Below are 13,251 nucleotides of genomic sequence, written 5' to 3'. Positions count from 1 at the left end.
TTAGAAAGCTTGGGTCTGGTGGGGGGAGGGGATAAAAGGGGAGAAAATTTGTAACCCCAAATTGTGTGAAAATAAATGTTAAAAGTTAAATAAAAAAAAAAGAAAATAGTTCTTTAAAAATTAGAGAAGAGCAGATGAAAGCTAATGACCTTATAAGAAACCAGGAACTTAAAAAACAAACCAAATAACGAAAAAATAGATGATAATGTGAAATATCTCATTGGAAAAAACAACTGACCTGGAAAATAGATCCAGGAGAGACAATTTTAAAAGTATAGGATTACCTGAAAGCCATGATCAAAAAAAAAGAGCCTAGACATCATCTTTCATGAAATTGTCAAGGAAAACTGCCCTGATATCCTAGAACCAGGGGGCAAAATAAATACTGAAGAATCCACCAATAACCTCCTTAAAGAGATATGAAACAGAAAGTCATAGGAATATTGTAGCCAAATTCCAGAGTTCCCTGGTCAAAGAGAAAATATTGCTAGTAGCTAGAAAGAAACAATTTTAATATTGTGGAAATACAATCAGGATAGCACAAGATCTAGCAGCTTCTTCATTAACAGATTAAAGGACTTGAAATATGATATTCCAGAAGTCAAAGGATCTAGGATTTAAATCAAGAATCACCTACCCGTCCAAAAATGAGTATAATAGTTCAGGGAAAAAATGGTCATTCAATAAAATAGAGGATTTTAAAGCATTTTTGATGAAAAGACCAGAATTGAATAGAAAATTTGACATTCAAACACAAGAATCAAGAGAAACATGGAAAAGTGAACAGGAAATAGAAATCATAAGGGATTTTATAAAGTGGAACTATTTACATTCCTACATGGAAAGATAATATTTGTAACTATTGAGGCTTTTCTGAATATTTGGGTAATTGAAGGGATCATACACAGACACATACACAGACATACATACACACACATGCATATATATATATATATATATATATGAATTTGTGTGTATGTATATGTATAGACAGAGAGCACAGCACGAACTCAATAGGAAGGGGGGATATGTAAAAAAAAGTATGCTTGAGAGAGGAATGTATTGACAGGAGTAAGGAAGAAATGGAATGGGGCAAATCATCTCTTGTAAAAGAGGCAAGAAAAAAATTTTTTTTAAATTTATTTATTTCACTTTTCAACACTCATTTCCACAAAATGTTGAGTTGCAAGTTTTCTCCCCTTTTCTGCCGTCCTCCCACTCCAAAACGCCGAGAATTCTAATTGTCCCTATCACCAGTCTTCCCTCTCTATTAACATCCCTCCCTTCCCTTATCCCTATCTTCTCTTTTGTCCTGTAGGGCAAGAAAACTTTCTATACCCCATTACCTGTATTTCTATTTCCTAGATGCAAGAACGATACTCAACAGTTGTTCCTAAAACTTTGAGTTCCAACTTCTTTTCACCCCTCAATCCCCACCCATTCTCTTTGGGAGGGCAGGCAATTCAATATAGGCCATATCTGTGTATTTTTGCAAATGACTTCCATGATAGTCATGTTGTGTAAGACTAACTATAATTTCCTCCATCCTATCTTGCCCCCCATTGCTTCTATTCTCTCTTTTGATCCTGTCCCTCCCCAAGAGTGTTGACTTCAAATTGCTCCCTCCTCCCACTACCCTCTCTTCCATCATCCTACCCATCCTACTTATCCCCTTCTCCCCCACTTTTCTGTATTGTAAGACAGGCTTTCATACCAAAATGAGTGTGCATTTTATTCCTTTCTTTAGTCGAATGTGATGAGAGTAAGTTTCATGTTTTTTTTCTCTCACCTCACCTCTTTTTCCCTCCACTGAAAAGTCTTTTACTTGCCTCTTTTCTGAGAAATAATTTGTATCATTCCATTTCTCCCTTTCTCCTCCCAATATATTTCTCTCTCACCGCTTAATTTCATTTTTTTAAGATATGATCCCATCTTATTCAATTCACGCTGTGCTCTCTGTCTCTGTGTGTGTGTGTGTGTGTGTGTGTTTAATTCCACCAACAACCCAGATACTGAAAAAAGTTTCAAGAGTTACTAAAATTGTCTTTCCATGTAGAAATGTAAATAGTTGAACTATTTAGTAAATCCCTTATGTTTTTCTTTGCTGTTTACCCTTTGATACTTCTCTTGATTCTTGTGTTTGAAGGTCAACTTTTCTTTTCATCTCTGGTCTTTTCCTGAAGAATGCTTGAAAGTCCTCTATTTCATTGAAAGACCATTTTTTCCCCTGAAGTACTATCATCAGTTTTGCTTGGTAGGTGATTCTTGGTTTTAGTCTTAGTTCCTTTGAACTCTGGAATATCATGTCCCATGCCCTTTGATCCCTTAATGTAGAAATTGCTAGATCTTGTGTTATCCTGATTGTATTTCCACAGTACTTCAATTGTTTCTTTCTAGCTGCTTGAAATATTTTCTCCTTGTTCTGGGAACTCTGGAATTTGGCCACAATGTCCCTAGGAGTTTCTCTTTTTGGATCTCTTTCAGAAGGTGATCAGTGGATTCCTTCAATATTTATTTTGCCCCATGGTTCTAGAATATCAGAGGAGTTTTCCTTGATAATTTCATGAAAGATGATGTCTAGGCTCTTTTTTTGATCATGGCTTTCAGGTAGTCCCATAATTTTCAAATTGTCTCTCCTGGATCTATCTTCCAGGTCAGTTGTTTTTCCCATGAGATATTTCACATTATCTTCCATTTTTTCATTCTTTTGGTTTTGTTTTGTGATTTCTTGGTTTCTCCTAAAGTCATTAGCCTCCATCTGTTCCATTCTAATTTTGAAAGAACTATTTTCTTCAGTGAACTTTTGAACCTCCTTTTCCATTTGGCTAATTCTGCTTTGTAAAGCATTCTTCTCCTCATTGGCTTTTTGAACCTCTTTTGCCAATTGAGTTAGCCTATTTTTCAAGGTGTTATTTTCTTCAGCATTTTTTTGGATCTGCTTTAACAAGTTGTTGACCCACTTTTTCATGCTTTTCTTGCATCTCTCTCATTTCTCTTCCCAGTTTTTCCTCCACCTCTCTTACTTGATTTTCAAAATCCTTTTTTCAGCTCTTCCATGGTCTGAGACCGTTGAATATTTATTTTGGATGTTTAAAAATCAAGAAGTCTTGACTTTTACGTCTTTCCCTGATGGTAAGCATTGTTCTTCCTCATCCAAAAGGATGGGAGGAGATATATGTTCACCAAAAAAGCAACCTTCTATGATCTTCTTTCCCCCCCTTTTTTGGGCATTTTCCCAACTAGTTACGTGGCTTTTGGGTCCTTTGTCAAGAGTAGGGTGTAGTCTGGGGACCTGTAAGATATCAGTTCTTCCAAGGTGGCACAATCAAGTGTGGACTGATCTGGGCACAGGGAAGGATTTTTTGCCCAAAATCTTAGCAGAGTTTCCTCTCCACAGGCACCTGACCTCCAGTTCCATCAAGCTAGCATTGGGAGGGTGTGATTCACTGAAGCTGTGGGGTCAGGGCCACCATTCAGTGCTAGACAAAGACCAGCTCCCTCAGTACCCCCAGGCATTTTTACAATCCGGCAATGGTCTCAGGGTGCTGTAGGGGCTGCCTTGAGATCTGCTCCTGCCTGCCCAATGTGGTTTCTGCGACCTGCTGCCTGAGGCTGGAGCTATGAGAAGGCCCTTCTCCCTTCCTGGCCATTCGAAAAGACTCTGTCACTGACCTTTGGAGCCTGTGGGTTGAAGAGTCTGAGGACTTGCTGCTGTGACTGGAGATTCTGCCCCAGAGAACTGTTCATGGACCGTGCGCCTTGTGGCCAAGGCTGGGTTGGCTCCGTGCTCAGCTCTGGGTCTGGTGCAACGCACCTTTCCCGTGGGCCTTTCTGGTCACCCTGGGCTGGAAATCTCTTCCACTCTGTTATTCTCCACTTTTGTTGCTCCAAAATTTGTTGAGAGTCCCTCTCTACAGATATTTTATGGGCAGTGTGGGGAGAGCCTGTATTTTTTTGTCTTTCTACTCTGCCTTCTTGGCTCTGCCCCCCAAGAAAAAGATTTTTCAATGGAAGAGAAAAGGGAGAAGGTGAGAGGTAAAAAGTGAAGTTGCTCCTTTCCCATTTGACTTAAGGAGGAAATAACATGCTCACTCAATTTGGTATGAAAATCTATCTTACACTATAGCAAAGAAGAGGAGAAGGGGACAAGTGGGGTGGGGGGAGGTGATAGAAGGGAGAGCAAATGGGAGGAGGATGTAGTTAGAGGTAAACACTTTTGGGGAGGGACAAGGTCAAAAGAGGGAATAGAATAAATGAGGGGTCAGGATAGAATGGAGGGAAATATAGTTAGAATTACACAACACGACTCTTATGGAAGTCTTTCTCAAAACTCACATATATAGCCTATATTGAGCTGTTTGCCTTCTCAGTGGGGATGAGTGGGGATGGAGGAAGGAAGATACGTTGGACCTCATAGTTTTAAGAAAGAATGTTGAGAGCTGTTTTTGCATACAACTGGGAAATAAGAAATACACTTAATGTGATATAAAAATCAATCTTGCCCTATAACAAAAGAGAGAGAATGAGGACAAGGGGAGGGAGGGATGTGATAGAAGGGAGAGTATACTGAGGGAAGGGGTAATAAGAATGCAAGGAGTTAAAGGATGGGAGGAGGGGAGAGATGAGGAGAAAATTTGGAACTCAAATTCTGTGGAAATGAATGTTAAGAAGTATAAATAGGTAAATAAATATTAAAAAATATTTTTTTGCGAAAAAAAGTTTATACTTTCATTAAGAAATGCTTAGTGTCATTAATTTTTCTTTCTCTGAAGCCTTATGATTGGTCTTAAGTTCATGAAAGACAAGATACATTGATGCCACTAATCTCTCTTCCTAGAACAAATTTATTTCGCTGTGTGTCATTCTCAAAACTTTATGTTGTTCAAGTCTACCCAGAAATCTGCTGCTTCTTATACTGTACCATTTGATTGACAGAGAAGATGGGTTACAAAGGAAATTAATTTGAAAAGCAGTCAGGTGAAAAGAACTAGAGTTGATGAGCAGCATCAGTCCAACATAGGCCTAGTTGACTATAACTTTACACAAGAGTATTGTGCTTAAGAATTGCAATTCTTCAATTGTTCTACAGACAATCATATCCATCCCTTATTTCTCATGTTTCTCAATAAGTTTTTGTCATATTCTCCTACCACTGTCATATTATTGTAGCTATTGATCCTTCTTTTAGGAACATATTCTTTCTTACCTTATATGGATGGGGGCAAGGTATTTATCCCCTTCCCCACTGCACCCTTTATCCATAGTAATGCTTAACTCTATATGAGTCCACAATATCCACTCATCCTCTTTAATAACGCATCTCCTAATTTTTCTTACTCTGTCTTAAAGGACTCCTAGGTATAACTTTACACAAGATACCAGATAATTCATTAACCATACCCCAGGATAATGAAACATGCATCAAAATATACACAATTGGATTCAGTGCGGTGCAGTATAAATAGCACTGACTCTGATATCAATAGTGCGGGATTCAAATCACATTTCTGTTGTTAACTTAGTAACTTGAACTCATTTAAGTCAATTAATGACCTTTGGCATCAGTTTGTTCATCTGTAAAATGAAAGGAGCTGTTTAGATGGCTTTTGAGATTCATCTAGTCTTAAAGTAGTCTCATAATCTGTATCTAACCTCCTTATATACTTATTTCATTTAGGATTTCTAAGTCTCATTTTTTCATTTATAAAATAGAGTAATGATACTTATACTGACTAACTCAGTGGTGATGCTTTCAATAATTTTATTATCTGACATTTATATAGCACCATGTGAATATATAAATATATACAATATACATATGTGTGTACATGTGTAAATATATGCATAATATTAAGCTGCTTACATGTTATACATCCATGCCTACAAATATACATTCATGAAAGCGTACCTTCACATATACAAATATATATAGTGTCCCGAAAATTTTGGAACAGCTTTATGTTTAAATAATTTTAATCTGTATTAAAAGTTTGGAAGGTGCTGTATGCTACTTTAGGTCTACAAAAATCCAACAAAGTAGATGTACAATTATCATTACTCCAATTTACGATGAGGAATCTGAAGCCCAGGGACTTTATGACATGTCTATACCTATGCAATGCATACCATCTTCTCAGTCTCTTGGTCTCACAACCTAGGCATCATCCTAGATTCCTCACCACCTTTCATCACCCATATTCAATTGGTTGCCAATGACTGCTGATTGCAACTTTGCAACTTGTCTCAAAATCCCACCATTCTTTTCTCTGACAGCTCCATCAATCTAGTGTAATCCTTCCTTCACCTGATGCATTCAACAATGCAATAGCTTTCTGTTTTATATCCAACTGGCTCAAATCTCTATACACTTCAATCCCTTTTTCATTCACCCACCACAGTGATTTTATTACAAAACAAGTCTGTTCATATCACCCCCTTACTCAGTAAATATTAGTAACTTTCTACAGTTTTCAAGACAAAATAATAGCTCTGTTTTGCATTCAAAGCCCTTCATAACCTAGCATCTTTATACTTTTCTACAACTTACTTCCCAACATGAACTCTTTCATCTAGGGATAGAGGATTTCTATGTGTTACACAAATATCTCCCAATCATGGTAATTATCTCTGGCTTTCTATTTATGCCTATCCTCTGCTCTGACTACTGACCTCACTAGTGTCCTTTAAGTCCCTACTAAATTGGACCTATATGGGAAGTGTTTCCTAACTCACCATAATTCCACTCAGTTAACTTTAGCATTTCCTTTTTATCATGTATCAGTGTTCTTAGTAATTTGCACAAAATTCTAGTGCTATTTTACAAGATTTTTCTACAGGTGCTGATTATCCTTACCGTTCACAACAACCTTTCTTTTCTGAGATGTTTTGATTTTGTTGTTCTATGAGTCAATGGTACAATTCTGAGATTTGCATGAGCATTTCTCATTTATGTGCCAAATAGTGACTTACCTAGGATTCCTTTTTTTTTTTTGTTATTGTTAAAATAAAAATTCATAATCATAATTTTTAAAATTTATTTATTTATTTTTGATTTTCAATACTCATTTCCACAAGATTTTGAGTTTCAGATTTTCTACCCATCTCTCCCTTCTTCTACCCCAAAACACTGTGCATTCTGATTGCCCCTTCCATCAATCTGCCCTCTCTTCTCTCACACCCTTCCCTTCCGTTTTCCCCTATCTTCTTTCTTTTCTTGTAGGGCAAGAAAGATTTCTACACCCCATTACTTATTTCCAAGTTGCATTCAAAAAAATTCTCAGCATTCTTTCCTTAAACTTTCAGTTTCAACTCCTTTCCCTTCCTCTCCACTTGTCCCGACTGAGAAGACAAGCAACTCAATGTAGACTGTATATGTGTGCTAAAGACTTCCATAATAGTCATGTTGAAAAAGACTAACTATATTTCCCTCCATCCTCTTCTGTCCCAGATTTATTCTATTCTCTCTTTAGACCTTGTTCCTCCTCTAAAATGTTTATTCTAATTACTGTCTCCTCCTATTTTCCTTCCCTTCCTCCTCCACCCCACTTATGCACTTCTCCCTTACTTCCTTGTAGTGTAAGATAGATTGTCATGCCAAACTGAGTGTGCATGTTATTCCCTCCTTATGCCAAATGTGGTGAGAGTAAACTTCACTTCATCCCTCTCACCTCCCCCATTTTCTTCTTCATTGAAAAGCTTTTTATTGCCTCTTTTATGAGAGATGATTTGCCCCATTCCATTTTTCCTTTTCTCCTGCCTATATATTCTTCTTTCACTCATTAATTTTTTAGATATTATCCCTTCCTATTCAACTCACCCAATGCCCTCTGTGTGTATACATTATAGATACATATATATGTATCTATAATGTATACACACATGCATATATATGTATATATGTATGTATATATGTAAATACATACACACATATATGTACATGTGTGTGTATCATCCCTACAACTCCTCAAATACTGACAAATGTGTCAAGCCTCACAAATATTACCTTTCTCTGTAGAAATGCAAACAGTTCAACTTTAGTAAGTCCCTTATGATTTCTCTTTCTTGCTTACCTTTTCATGTTTCTCTTGATTCTTATGTTTGAAAGTTAAATTTTCTATTCTGCTCTGGTCTTTTCATCAAGAATGCTTGAAAGTCCTCCATTTCATTAAATGACCTTTCTTTCCTTTAAATATTATACTCAGTTTTGCTAGGTAGGTGATTCGAGGTTTTTATCCTAGTTTCTTTGACATATGGAATATTGTACTCCTAGTCTTTCAATGCCTTAGTGTAGAAGCTGCTAGATCATGTATTATTCTGATTGTTTTTCCACAATACTCAAATTGTTTCTTTCTGGTTACTTTCAATATTTTCTCCTTGATATGGGAACTCTGCAATTTGGCTACATTGTTTCTAGAAGTTGTTCTTTTCAGATCTTTTTCAGGATGTAATTGGAGGATTCTTTCAATATTCATTTTACTCTGTGGTTCTAGGATATCATGGCTGTTGTCCAGGATAACTTAATGAAAGATGATTTTTAGGCCCTTTTTTTGATCATAGCTTCCAGGCAGTTCCAAAATTTTTAAATTACCTTTCCTGGATCTATTTTCCAGGTCAGTTCTTTTTCCAATAAGATATTTCACATTGTCTTCTATTGCTTTCATTCTTTTGGTTTTGTTTTGTAATGTCTTGGTTTCTCTTCAAGTCATTAACTTCCATCTGTTCCATTCTAATATTTAAATTAAATTCAGTGATTTAATGTTGAAATGAACTTTGAAAATCATCAGAGAGTACAACTCAAACTTTCCATGCATGAGGGAATGAAGTTTCAGATAGGACAAGTGATTGTCCCCAAAAATATCGAGTTAAGTAAAGATTCAGACTCAGATGCTTTGACTCAAAAATAATGCTGCTTACACATCTTCATCCTCTTTATTTTGCCTTTGAATTTCGGTAGTATTGTGCATGTACCTGTAAGGATATATTTGACTGTTTGTACTTGAGAAAGTCTCAAGCAGCTTTGTTGTATGCGAGAAAGAATAATTTATACAATTATTAAAAGCTCATATTCATGCATGGATGCATGCATGCACGAATATATACATGTATGTATGCATAAGCATATAAGTGCCTATCTATGCATAAATCATACATGAATATAATATGATCACAGATTAGAAGCCTCTAAATGTTGGTATAGATTCCTGATTAAGGCAGGAAAAGATCAGCCCATAAGGAATTGGACCTCTTAGACTTGACGTATATTCTATTGCTATCAAGTCGATAAACCCTTCATATTTGATGAGTTTCTGTGTACACATGAGGGAGAGTTATTTACCTGAGCATGTATTGTATCCTTGTTGAAATATCCTTCCCATACTGGAGTAAAGTAAAATTCAATTCATTTGATAAAGGGTAGTATGTTTTTATATACATGCATTTGTAATCCACACATACATACATACATACATACATACATACATACATACATACATACATCTTCATTCCAATCTCTGAGTCATCAGACTTCTCTCGCTCAGACCTAGCTCAACTAGGTTCTGAGGTAATATAATTTTATCTTTAGTGATATCATAGAAGAAATTTGTGTTCAGGTACGCTGTAGACAAGATGACCTCTGATGCCCCTTCCGGTTCTAACTTTCTGTTATTTTTCTTGTCTAAATGTAAAAGACAATAATGACGAAGATTGTGGTAGTGATATTAATGATGACTTATCCACTATGCTCCAGGAACTCATTAATGAGAAAACTCATCATTGTGCAAAATTAAATCCACCTTGGTATTCTATCTCATTATTAACCTCTGCCCCCCTGATTGAAGGATAAACTTTTAGTGTATTCATATTTATGTTGTTAGGGATTACCAACATCTCTGGCACATGGAAGTTGCTAAATAAATATTCATTGATGATTTCATTGATGTTGGTGATACTGATGATTATGATGACAATGATGGCAGATCTTCCTGTGCCATTATAATTTATACACACACACATGCACATATATACACATACACTATCTTTCTATATAAATCTACTGATATGCATGTTTATATCAGTAGATTAAAGTTGTTTATATATCTAATAGAACTTCCAGAAAATTATATCTGAATAGGATAGGAGAAATTTTGGGTATGCTCTTACTTTTACCTCTAAATTTTGACCATCATTAATCAGCTAATAATGTGCAAATTTAGAATCCCATGATCACTCTAAAATGTTAAATATATTTGCAAAATAGGCATAAAAATAATTCCCTGACTACTTCCTAGATTTCTATGAAGATCAAATGAGATACTGGATCTGAAAATGTTTCATAAACTGCAATTTAATCTACAAATGAAAGTTACTATTATTATTCTCTTTTTCACCTCTTGTTCTACCACATGTTGCTAATGTCTGTGTCTCTTTCAGTGGTGAGAGATTGAGATGGCTGCCAACTCAGATAAAGAAAGTTGTTTCCTTAAGGAGAAAAAAAAAATGTTTCTCAGCTTTTTGACACTTGTAAGAAGCATTTTTATATTTTGGATGAACTAATTATCTACCTAGAAACGGAAAAGATGCATTAAAATTAAAAACACTTATTAGGCCTGTGTTTTTAAACACGTTAAATTGCCTTTTAGTAATATTTACAGTTTTCATGAGTTTTTTTTTTTCTAATGCAACTATTGGCTTATAAAAATTTCTCCAGCATTTACTGAAATGAATAGTTTTGTGCTCAAAATTGTGCTCCATTGATCAGCTTGAAGAACTTACTTATTACATAGCATGAGATGTGGTGCTTTTTCTTACAGAATTCCTTTCTCAGTCTGACTCAGTGTTAAAAATATATGTCATAGAATTCAAAAATACAGATTTGCTTGATTCTTCATTTTGGGTACAGCTATACTCTCATTTGTGTTTTTTTTTTTTTTAAAGAGCACTTTAGGATTTCAATTGAAAATGCTCTTTAATATGCAGTCATATTCACCAAAGATTATCTAATTTTATTTTAAATTTCTTAAAGAATGAAAAAGGATATGATGAAAAACAAATGAGCAGAATAAACAAAGTATGCATAGTTTGAAACTGAAGAAAAACAGAGGTTGAATAACACAGGTTGTATAACACAGGTATCAATTCAGCCCTAAGGAAATGTAGACAATCTAGGTTTTAAAAAATTATTCCTCTTATGCTCTTTAAGAAGTCTATGAATTAATTTAGGTAATGAGCAATCCATTAAGTAAATTATAGTTCTCCTTAGTTAAAAAAAATCCAGATGGTGCAAATTCTGATATCTTATATGAATTATTCAATAAATTATTGAATTGTTTATCCTTGAGTTGTTAGTTTTCTTTGCTTTCTGCTCAAATTAGCATGTATATAATTCATCTATCGCCATGATGTGTCCTACCATTATAGTGTAAGTTCCTTTTAAGCAAAGAATATTTACTCTTTTGACTTTCTATCTATAGTCTCTAGACAAACACCTTGAATATAGCAGGTACTTATTCAAGGCTTCCTAAATTGTATTAAACTTCTTCAGTACCTTAAATAGCCTTCACATATCATAATCCTTAAATAATTAGAAGATAAGATATAACTTTATTAAGAAACATGGTAACCACTTAGTATATTATTTATATATTAAATCTGCCTTGGATGATTCCAAAGGTACTTCAGAGTATTTGTACTTAGTTTCGTTTCCAGTATATCAAAAGTCTCCCGTTTTGTTCTGTTTTTAGGTTCTCTACTTAATTGTGTAGAATGCAAATCAATCCACATGTTGGCTTATGTTCCTTGAAAATTCCTTTGGTCAAAATATAGATAATCATTCTGGGCCCTCCAAGCTTTAGAGTCATTATTAATAATAATTGTTGCCATTTCCCTCCCAGTCTGATGTGTTTCTTTTTCTTGGACTCATGCCATGCCCTGGTTACTGCTTAAACAGTCTTATTCAATAAATGGGTGCTACCTTACCCTAAGTGAGTACCTGCAAAGACCTTAGTCTAAAGGATCCAAGGTATCTCAGTACATCCTGGGTCATCTCCGGTCATCCTGATGAATATCTGGTCTCTGTATTCAGATTTCTCTGGAGGAGAAGCCCTCCCTCACTAAAAATAAAGTCAAATGCATGTCGTCATTATTTCTCTGATGGCAGAGTCTTCTTCGGCATTGAAAGATGAACACATGATAATGATTCTATGACTGCCCTCAAAATGAGCCTTGCAGACCATAGATTACTTTTTTCTTGGAAAACAAACTTAGAGGTTATGATGGGTCCTATACTCCTTGAAGGAAATAAAAATAACTGTCAATTTGCTAAGTTTTAGGACAAAATTCAAGAGTCTTAGAGGAAATATGAATTTTTCCACACCATGAGAAATTGCCAGAGTTCCCAAAACACTTAAGGAATTATATATACAAACACAAACCTACATAAATGTATACTCACATGCACACATACATACATATATTGGGCACACATATATATGTGTGTGTACACACACTTACACACCCAGCACTTTACTAGGAACTGAAAAAAATTGTCACAGTCTCTTAAAGAGAAGATATAAAAAATCACTGGTTGTGCAAATGGAAAAAAAAATATCATGATATAGTCAGGACAAAGCATTTAGAGACAGAACACATGTTACAGAACTCAGATGTCACCAATATGTGACCAAAGGTGAACCATTAAAAATCTTTGAATCTTAAATGTTTATGTACTAAAAATAGCTAACATATCTCTTATCAAAACTCCTATCATAGGGTTAATGTAAGGCAAGCTAATAAACTCTAAAGCTAAAATTGACATTATAGATTGATTTTCTAACTCTACACATACCTCCACTCCCACCAATATTACAGATATGGACACTGAAACCCAAGAATTGGAAGTAACCTACTGGAAGCACAAAGTTAATAAAGTGACACAAAGTTTCCTAGAAACTAAATCTTAATATTTCAAAATAGTAATTGTGATTTGTTTTCTTCAACTATTTTGACAACTAGCTTATAAATTAATGGAATTAATTATTCTTTAGATATTTCGTAGAATTCATTTGTAAACTCATATGGTCATGGAGAGTTTTTCTTAGGGAATTCAGTAATGATGTGTTCAATTTCTTCCCGCCCTATAATGGGGTTAAATATTCTTTGAATATAGGCAATATGTATTTTTCTAAATATTAACCAATTCACTTATATTATCAGATTTATGGGCACAGAGTTGGGCAAAATAGCTGTTAATCCTAC

This window comes from Notamacropus eugenii, chromosome 6, assembly GCF_028372415.1.
Source record: "Notamacropus eugenii isolate mMacEug1 chromosome 6, mMacEug1.pri_v2, whole genome shotgun sequence".
NCBI lineage: Eukaryota > Metazoa > Chordata > Mammalia > Diprotodontia > Macropodidae > Notamacropus > Notamacropus eugenii.
This window is presented reverse-complemented; position numbering follows the sequence as displayed.